The following is a 10,336-nucleotide window of genomic DNA, read 5'->3' on the forward strand; positions in this document are numbered from 1 at the left end:
CCTTTCTTATGTGGAGCTCAGATGAAGATCTAGATAAAAAAGAATTTAAAAGCACCCTGTAACACCACTGTCTTTCATCACATTAAACAAAAAAAGAGAAATTCTTTAAATACCTTCTGTTACGTTCCACAGAATTAGTTGTCATTCTTACAGGTTTGGAATTACATAAGGATGAGAAACAGGTAGCAGAATTCAAAACTCTATGTGAACTACACTACAACCATGCTTGTTATGTTAAGCTTTACATGTGCACATTGTTTTAACATCATCAGCATTCTCCTGAAATTAATTTGTTGTATAGCACTTAGTTGTTACAGTGGCAAAGTGCTTATTGGTTGTGAAGGGCACGATACACCTTGTGAACACACTAACAAAGCTTAATAGTGCTCAGACAATGAGTGAGCTCAGCTGCTATTCAAACAGCATTTATTCATAAGGACTAGCAAGAATGAGAGAGCAAACCATCAGAACCTGGCTATAAACATATGACGTGCTTCATTATGAGGATATTGAGTAGGATGCAAATTTTATTCTCAACGTAACTGCACGAACAGACAAACTACATTGATATTTTTTATGCCAATAACAAAAACTATACTGTAATTTTTTTTTTATTACAAAACAAATATGTATAATAAAATAAAAAGACTTTACTTTTTATCACCTAAAATAACAATAACACAATAGTCCAAAATAAATGTGCGGTTATATATTTAATCTCCTATTAGGTTTTTACTCCATATTTCATTAAGTAATAAGACATTGCTTGTTATATTAGGCCATACAAGTCTTGATACCGATGTGCACTTTAAAGGTGCTGTGAGTTTTTGACTCTTCTAAAGCATAAAAATACCATAATATGTTTATAGACATTTAAGAAACATGTTAAGTGAACATCTGAAAAACTGCTAGGGTGAGATATTCAGCTTGGAAAATGAGCGATATGCGCTGGAACGGCTGTCTTTGTTTTGGTCATTTAACCCACCCACTGCCAGTTTAGCCAATTATATTTCAGCAGCCCAGGTTGCCTTGGTGGAAATCCACGCATTTCATTTATTTAGTCAGGAAGGCTCTAAAAGCATGCATCTGTGACCAAAATGCGGCCTCCCATGGACAGTAGCAGACTCCAAAATGAGACGCAGATTCAAAGTTTCACATGAAGTTTTTAGTTAGCAAATAATATAAATATTACAAACGTAACCATTAGGTGAGCAGGTTACGTTGTAAAACTGTGTCCTAACAACACGCTACATGATGAGATTTGCAGTGATAAGCAATTTAGGTGTTTGCACCAGACCCAAAACGACAGAAACTTAAATACTTAAATAATTATTTAAATAATTATTCAGAAGCACAGAAGAGTGCTCTTACTTCAAGGAAATGGTAATGTTTATAATATAATTAATATCTATTAACCCTCTTTTACATTATTAAACGCACTGCAGTTCCATTTTCAAATGGTTTATTTTATTTTTAAGATCTGAGGTAAACTATCTGCTGCTGCTTTCAGTAGTATGGCAATAAATGTCATGTGAAATGTCATTCAAACTCACATTATTAGCATTTAACACTGAATAAAGCACATGAGGTGATCTGTGCCAGTTTATCCTGTTGTTCAGCTGTATCCTGTTCCTGCGGTATGTGTCCTTTTTTATGTGCTGTCAAAGACTACTTTATTTATTTATTTAGGGCAATGGTATCGCCAGAAAAACGATACTGGTCAGTAGGCTTGGGCGGTATCCAAATTTTGATACCGTCAAACCTTTTACCGTGCATAATAAAAAAAAATTATGTAAGGCTCAGACAGCATCACCAAACTGTTGGCTTGTGCCTAAACCATTCAGAAACTGAATACCGTATATGCGACCTTAGGTTCGCGGTCACCTGTTTGTCTTGTTCGTAATAGAGATCTGCGCCGGACACTCTCTCTCATTGCTTGCTCGCTTGGAAGCGATATTGTTAGACCGCCCGCTCCCGTTCAAATTACACCAGATTTACAGACCGCTCCTGTTCGCATTTACCACATCTCCCTTCTTGTTCGGTTCGAAACCAGAAATACTGCCAAACTGCAGAGCTTATGTTCTTTTTTCGAGACCAGGTCACTTGGTGTGCGACTCGCCATCTTACCTCACCTCTCTTGCTCTCTCCTCCACACTGTCCCGGGATGACAATCACGCATGCGCATTTTTAGGCATTAAATAAATAATATTTAATACTTGTCTTCGATATAAGTGCATTGTTTTTTTATGACTGTATAACTGTATTGAAACTGATACGTTGCTATTTTTAGATCCCGCTGTATAGTATATTACCGTAATAAAACATACTAAGTTCAATAAGGGAAAAGTTGTTGTTTTTTTTACCCAGAATATATTTTAGAGCAGTAATCACAATACTGTGCTACTTTTGTCCAAGGTTATCATGCAGTCAGAAACTTATAATGGCCCATGCCTATTTTCAACCAGCTCACTGTAAATATTTACATCCCCAAGGGCTAAGTGAAATTACCCAAAATAAAAAATTAAAAAGTTTCATATCAGTCCATATCAATAATAATGGTCACAGTCTGAAGGCAGAATTTTGCTCCTCAGGAGTAAAAGTTGTGGAAACCAGATGGTTTTATCTTTAGTTTAAATTTCATCATTAGAAAAGGACAAACACTGACCAAACACGTCACGTAATAGATTAGATTTTATCTCCTAGAAATGCCCATTTGACAGAAGCTTGAGTAGGAATGAAGATTAAATTTACTTCATTACCAAAAAACTCTCTTTATGTGCACAACGACTAAAATGACATTTTAGAGGGCACATATTTTACCCCTTTTCAAGATTTAAGATCAGCCTTTTGTGTCTCCAGAATGTGTCTGTAAAGTTTCAGCTCAAAACGCTCATCAGATTATTTATTAGAGCTTTCAGAATATTGGGATTTTCTACTCTTAACGCATGTAGCGGTTTTTGTTGCCTGCGCCTTTAATGCTAGCTCTCCCCGTCCACCGTTCCTACCGAGCCTGTCAGAGTCTGTCTCCATCTCCGGCTGTATCAGATAAACAGCACAGTGACAGACATGAAGCAGATTTCACAAAGTTTGTGAGAAATACTACAGTAAGAATTTTCCCAATGATTATCTGATGTTTTTGTTGTGGAGTTAATTTGTTTATCTTTGCACTGTTTTTGCACGACAAATGTGACAGGATACATGTTAATATACTGTGCTGTATGGATATCCGTTATGTTAATGTACAAAATAAACCTGATTGAACATCCACAAACTGGGACTGAAGCATCTTCTTTTATAATTGTACTGACACGCAGCTGGGGTGATAAAGGCGGTAAAATCGAACTAATTCATTACAAACATGCACTGCTTTAAAAAACGTTTTAAACTTGTGAAACTCATTCTTGATCACATTTGATGATGATTGATAATCACAGAGAGCTTAACAGATTTTTTAATCCCAGTTACTTTGCGCATGTCCTGTCTTGTTGATATGATTATGAGCATTACTACGGAGGCATGTTAATACACAGCTGTCAATCAATTCGGTGGTCGGGGAAACAGCACACCTACGTCATGTTGCAGTGGGCTTCAAAATGGAAGGGATTTGGATCCTATTTTAATGTCAGGAAATAAAAAAATAAAAAAGCTCATATATAGAATGAAAAACGATTTAATAACCTAATAGCCTACTTTTAAAATACAGTCAAAGCACAGTCAAATCCCACAATAAACATCATCAAAAAAGGGACTATACTGTTTCTATGGTGTTTGCTACGTACTACAATTTAGTACAATGAAAATGCACACATGTGTTTTGAAGCTTTATATGAGCCCACCACATCTTTTTTAATCTGTAATCAAACTGAATTTGAGAAATAAATTCCATTTTAAATAATTTCCACAAATTCAAGTCACAAAATTTCTGTCCAGTGTTAAATTGTTCCATGACTTCAGATCACTGACCTGGCATTTTAAATTGTTTGAGGACCCAGAAATAAAATAGAAAAATCCCTACATGCATGAACGATTACCACACTTAACCTTCAGACCTCCCTCAGCAGTTATGCAATAGCAGGTTCCAGCAGGAGGCTTCATTACAATGTGCATCGTTCTTGCTGATTGACACCTCCTCAATCATCTGCTGGATGGAGATGAATACAGGCAAGCGAAACGCAGCTAAGGCTTATGCTTATCGGTCAAACGAGAAAAGCAGGCTGCTCCAGTCTGCGACAGGGCAGAAACAACAAAAACGCCCTCTTCCTTTACACGGAGACACATGAAATTTGACTCTTCCTTCATCTTTGTTTTTCTTAAAAACTAAAAACTACCATTCTGAAATGAAAAGGTAATTGAGGATATTGGTTATATCAAGACTAACTGCTTCTCTCTAGTTGGCATGGAGTGCTAATGGGACTCAGCAGCTGCAAAATATGAGAACTTGTTTACACACACTGTAACTGATTTACAAGTTCTGTTACTGTGTGGAAAACGCAGGGTTTGCAAACTGAATCTGACCACGAAGCCAACCTCCCCCTCTCACATATCGACAGGCCAGATAAAATACAGAAAGCCTCCCTGTTTCTCACACACACAAAAAACAAGATTACATGTGACCTTTAGAGATGCTGACCTTTACTGCTAGAAGACATGGTTGTGTGAGAATCTGGTTTGATACAGCTGAATTTGATGAGCTGTTGATCACAGGTATAATGATTTTAAATATTATAATGATCGAAAATGACTGAGAACGAGCTCCAGTTTATGACTGCTAACAAACTATTTATGTTACTAGTGACTTTTCATTTCATTCAGATACCACATTACTTCAAAATATTATTTACTACTTTTAAATATCTAAACTTGGGGCGTCACGGTGGCACAGTGGGTAGCACGATCGCCTCACAGCAAGAAGGTCGCTGGTTCGAGCCCCAGCTGGGTCAGTTGGCATTTCTGTGTGGAGTGTGATTGTTCTCCCCGTGTTCGTGTGGGTTTCCTCTGGGTGCTCCCGTTTCTCCCACAGCCCAAAGACATGCAGTACAGGTGAATTGGGTAAGCTAATTTGGCCATAGTGTATGTGTGTGAACGCAAGAGTGTATAGGCGTTTCCCTGTATTGTGTTGCGGCTGGAAGGGCATCCACTTCGTAAAACATATGCTGGATAAGTTGGCGGTTCGTTCCCTTATGGCGACCCCTGATTAATAGAGGGCCTAAGCCGAAAAGCAAATGAATGAAATCTAAGTTTCAACACCATTATATTTACTATTAGTTTACTAGTACTTGGTATTATTACTTGTGCTTAAGACTGGCATCTTGAGTAGTAAAAATATTTCTTATCACGTTAATGACCAACTGCATATGAAGTCATAAATAATGACTACTCATTTTACTTGAACCTGAAGCATTTAAAAAGTATATAAAAATGTATGACAAAAAATGCTAAAACTTAATTAAGATGGACGATATATACATATATATAGTAAATAATATAATCAATAATTATTAAAACAAGACCTGAATGCCTATATGACAGTTCATTAAAATAGCCCTGAGTTTAAAAACATTTTGTTAAAAAATACATAAAATATGCTGAATTTGGTGAGCTGTTGATCACAGGTATAAAGATTTCAAACAGTAGCAGAAAATGACGGAGATTGAGCTCCATATTACCAGCCAGTTTATGACCACCAACAAGCTATTTATGTTACTAGTAGCTTTTCATTTCATTTAGATACCACAAATATTATTTATTACTTTGAAATATTAACATTTAAACATCTTTATAGTTATTATTAATACCTAGCTTACTAATACTTGGTATTATTACTTATGCTTGGGACTGGCATCTTGGGTAGTAGAAATATTACTTACTACTTTAGTTACAAACTGCTTATGAAGTCATATATAATGATGACTCCGTTTTTATTTGAACCTGAAGTACTTAAAAACAAAAGTTGACAAAAATACTAAGACAATTAAAATGGTCATTTTATACATAAATAATATATTATAAATAATAACCTACAATTAAATCAAAACTTAAATGCCTAAATGACAATTGGGTTGAATGCTTACATGACAATAACAAAAATACAAGTTCAAGCATTCACTGACTACTTGGAAAAACACCAATATATATTTATAACTATCTGAAGAGTTACAAGTACCTACATAAACATTTTACAAATGACTTCAAAAAGAGCAACAAACAACTGAAATACATCTTAAAACTACTATTATAATAACCAATCGCTTTCAATTATCAATTAGTCTAGGTAACATTTGTTTTTAGTTCATTGTAACTTATTCAACTAAGTTAATCATATCCTAAATTAATTTTATTAATTAATCAAGGTGTTTTAAGTCAGTTTAACATAATATAAGTTCAATGGGCTCATAATGTTAATTTGAGTGTTTAAATAAATAAATTAAGATTTTAATAAATTAATATTTAAATAAATAAATTAAGACAACCTGATTTTAATAGTGATTGATAAGTCACTAGTATCTATATTATGACTCGCTGAAAAGAAATTCGTTTTTTTATGTATATTAGTCACTTTTAGATTAAAGGGACAGTTCACCCAAAAATAAATACTTACACCCTCAAGAGCTTCCAAACCTTTGAATTTCTTTCTTCTGTTGAACACAAAAGAAGATATTTTGAAGAAAGCTGAAAACCTTTAATTATGGACTTCCATAGTGGGACAAAAAAAATACAGGTTGCAGGTTTCCAAGACTTTTCCAAACATCCTTTGTTGTGTTCAACAGAAGTAAGTAAAAGTCTTGAAACAAGTAAATTGTGATTTTTTTTTTATCTTTGGGGAGAACTATCCCTTTAAGTGCAAGTATCTACTACACAGGATAACATGCCTAGTCATCTAGCTCAAACTGATTTTCTCAGGACCAAAACTCAGCCCTTCTGCAGAGCTGACCGTGGTGAAGCAGCGAATCAGGCATTAATCAGAGCAGAATTCAAGGAATGTAATGGTCGAACAGATAAACCATCCCGCATTCCTCGTCATCACACCAGACAAGTGTAAACACTGAAAACAACCGATCGGAAGCACGAAAACTCACTGACCTCGTCTCTTTGATACAACAGATATGTAAACTTCTTATAAAAAAAGATAAAAATGGTGGTTATTTCAGTATTACTGACGCTGTATCATTTGTTAACCCACAAGTGAAATCACAGCGAAACTTTTCCTGCTCCTGACCTCATACGTCACGCTTCTCAGTAACGTTAAAGACAGATGAATGATACTCAGCGAAAAACTCCAAAAGTAGCGCTTAAAATACGTTTACCACCAGACGACGTCAAAATAGTGTTTTACTGACGACTATACATGTTTACTCCGACACAGCGTCAGTGTAATAACACGAGGCCTCGATGACAAACTTTAAACACAAAGAGGCTCGGGCTCGCGCAAACTTTAGCTAACTTACGAAAGTTTCTACTCACCGTCTCTAATGAAACCACATATTTTCTTATGCTGTTTTCGATATTTGCTCTTTTCTTTATTCTCCTGTCCACTTTTTTCGGATGGTTTCTTTTCTTGAGCATCCGTCGGTTACGACAAGTGCAGCTCGCTCACACACACACACTCGGGAGAAACTAGTGTCCTCATGCGCGCACACACACACACCCCCACGAGCACTTCAGCGCTGCTCCGTCCGAGGCATGACGGGAACTCAAGGTGGCGGAGTTTGCCTTTTCACCAGTGCCCCTTCTCAAAGCTTTGGGAATTCAGAAATTTAAAGCAAATTCTATATTTTTATCCATTTCTCGGTGAATATAGGCAATGTGTTTTGGTGCATTTAAACAAAACAGATTTATTAAACAGATATATTTATTAATGTAATATTTTAGTCACAGAACATGTTTAGGAATTGAAAGATAAATACAATTAAATTCAAGCAAAATATTGCAAAAATAAATTACAACCTACAACATTTCAACTAAATGTTTTTTTTTTTTTGCTTCTCTTGATTTTTCCTCTTTTATAGATTTGTATACAATATTTTTCTACAACATGTAATTTGGGTGTACTAGTTTTCGGACCGTTATAATAGGTTATTTTGTTAGATAAACACCAGATTTGGCTTCAGTACTGACTAATCTAATGTATATGCACAAATATGATATTGCATATAGCTTCTTATTAAAAATATGAATTTAAAAGAGATTTGTGTGTGTGTGTGGGGGGGGGGGGGGGGTGTACTTACAGTATATATGCTAAGCACTGTATATTTAGAGATTTTTTCTTAGGTGGCGACATAGGTTTTATTTGATTATTTTAATTATTGTGTGATCACAAATCAAAACAACAAACAGGCTACATTTGGATTTGGACTGTTTAGTCAGTTGTTGATGATTTAAGAGTTAATGATTTGCTTACTAATTCAGTTCTCTGTTTCTAAAAGAACTGACACAATCTTTGGCATTATGTGTGACGTAGCTTTAATTTGTGTTGAATAACATGTTTATTTAAATACTTTAAAATAATGTGTTTTTTAATTGTAGACTGCATGTGAATCCCTAAAGGGATAATTCACCCAAAACTAATTCTGGTATCATTTATTCACCCTTTACTTTTTCCAAACCTGTTTGACTGACTTTCTTTTGTTGAACACAAAAGAAAAGATTTTGATAAAAGCTGCAAAAGTGTAACCACTGACTTCCATAATGTTTGTATTTCCTACCATAGTCAATGCTTACAAGTTTCTAACATTTTTCAAAATATCTTTTTTTGTTTATGTAAACATAAATACCTCTGATTTCACTTGAGTGTGGAAATAACATTCATCTTCTGATCAGACTTATGTATATACAATTGTGATTAAATATTAAACATTTATAATAATAACTTATTATTATAAATGTTTGATATTTAGCCACACAATTATACCTAGCTTATTTTTATTTAAAAAGATTTATACTTGCAAAACTGTTGAACAGTGATGTTAAATACAATAATAAACTGGTGCACATGCACCTTACCAATTTACATCAAAGCTCTATGGAGAAACTTTAATAGAGCAAGTTCGTTTGGATAATTCTGAAAATGGAATTCCAGCGACTGACGTAACAGCATTGGCATTCCATAGAACATATTCTAAACGCAGACTCACGCAGATCGCGCACATCCAACTGCTCCAAAACCATTTGCGGTGCGTAGTTGTTTGGTTGTTAAACTAGCGATGTTTAGCGTTGTAAAACGAAGCGCTTCAGCGCCGAGTCGTTCTCTCAGCTTGTCCACTACCCACTGCCTGAGGTTTGTGGTCTCCTGGCACAATATCAGCGTCTCTCCGGACAGCGGGAAAGTGGACAGCGAAGGCCGCCAGGTAGAGCTGGCAGCGGCTGGTGATTTGACCCGTCACCACGGAGAAAAATCGTGGTCGGACGACGAATACTGGATGTCCTGGGACTTGTGGGACGAAGTGATAGACTGGGGAGAAGAGGAGAACCCAGGCCCGATGATCCGAGTGGATGGAGATGCTACACAAGCGAGGGCAGAAGAAAGCAATCTCGCGTAAAGAGTTGTCAAGTACACGGGCATCTGGATACAGGACGAAAAATGACAGACTTATAAGCCCGAGAGCTGAAGAGCCCTAGAAAATATTAGAAATGTATTATACATAAAATATGTCATCCACATTTGAAGTTTTTGTTGCTTTTACTGAAAATGTATTTCTAACCTCTGAGGTCACCTTTTGAGAAATAAAATATTAAGGCTTTATAGTGTCATCAAGGGGTTCAACTTTAACATCCACATAATTAGCTTTGTATTGGGAAAGATAAGATAAGTTAATTTTTTTTAATTCACAGATTCTTTGTGGTTATTCGATGACATCACCATGAAAACCCCCTTTCTTTTAAAGAGTGTAATGTTTGGATCTGACAGGATTTGCTATTAAACTAATAACTAACTTAATTAGTGCTTTATAATTAATTATGAATTAGGCAAAAAAATGGTTAAAGATTTTATTTATACTAAATATACATAAAAACAATTTCTAACTCTTGATGACAACGTATCAGCTATATACAAAAGATCAGTAATAGACTGATCTCATCATTTATACTTACCCTGTAAAATACAGTACTCAACATTTTGAAGTCAATAAAAAAAGCTCTCCTAAGAACAGTATTGTTTAAAACACCTTTTAGTTTTAGGACAACGATGATGACATTTTTTATTCCGGTTCAAATGTTGAGTACTGTATATCGAAGCAGCAGAAACTATTGGTCTATTTAAATAACTTAATAAACCATCATAGTATATTCAGGGGGGAAATAATAATGGAGCAAAATGTTAAACATTATTTAGGAGAAA

At 35.3% G+C, this 10,336-nt stretch overlaps 1 protein-coding gene across 3 annotated transcripts in view; it reads right to left on the minus strand.

Moving 5' to 3' along the window:
• The window catches only part of arhgef18a (rho/rac guanine nucleotide exchange factor (GEF) 18a), a 33,484-nt gene extending 25,849 nt beyond the window's left edge, over positions 1–7,635 (minus strand). For all 3 annotated transcript variants that reach the window (XM_056478577.1, XM_056478585.1, XM_056478570.1), the window contains exon 1: positions 7,462–7,635. The gene's annotated coding sequence lies outside the window, so the exon portion shown is untranslated. The remainder of the gene's footprint in view (positions 1–7,461) is intronic.
• Positions 7,636–10,336: the final 2,701 nt, after the last annotated feature.

The sequence above is a fragment of the Danio aesculapii genome, chromosome 2, assembly GCF_903798145.1.
Source record: "Danio aesculapii chromosome 2, fDanAes4.1, whole genome shotgun sequence".
NCBI lineage: Eukaryota > Metazoa > Chordata > Actinopteri > Cypriniformes > Danionidae > Danio > Danio aesculapii.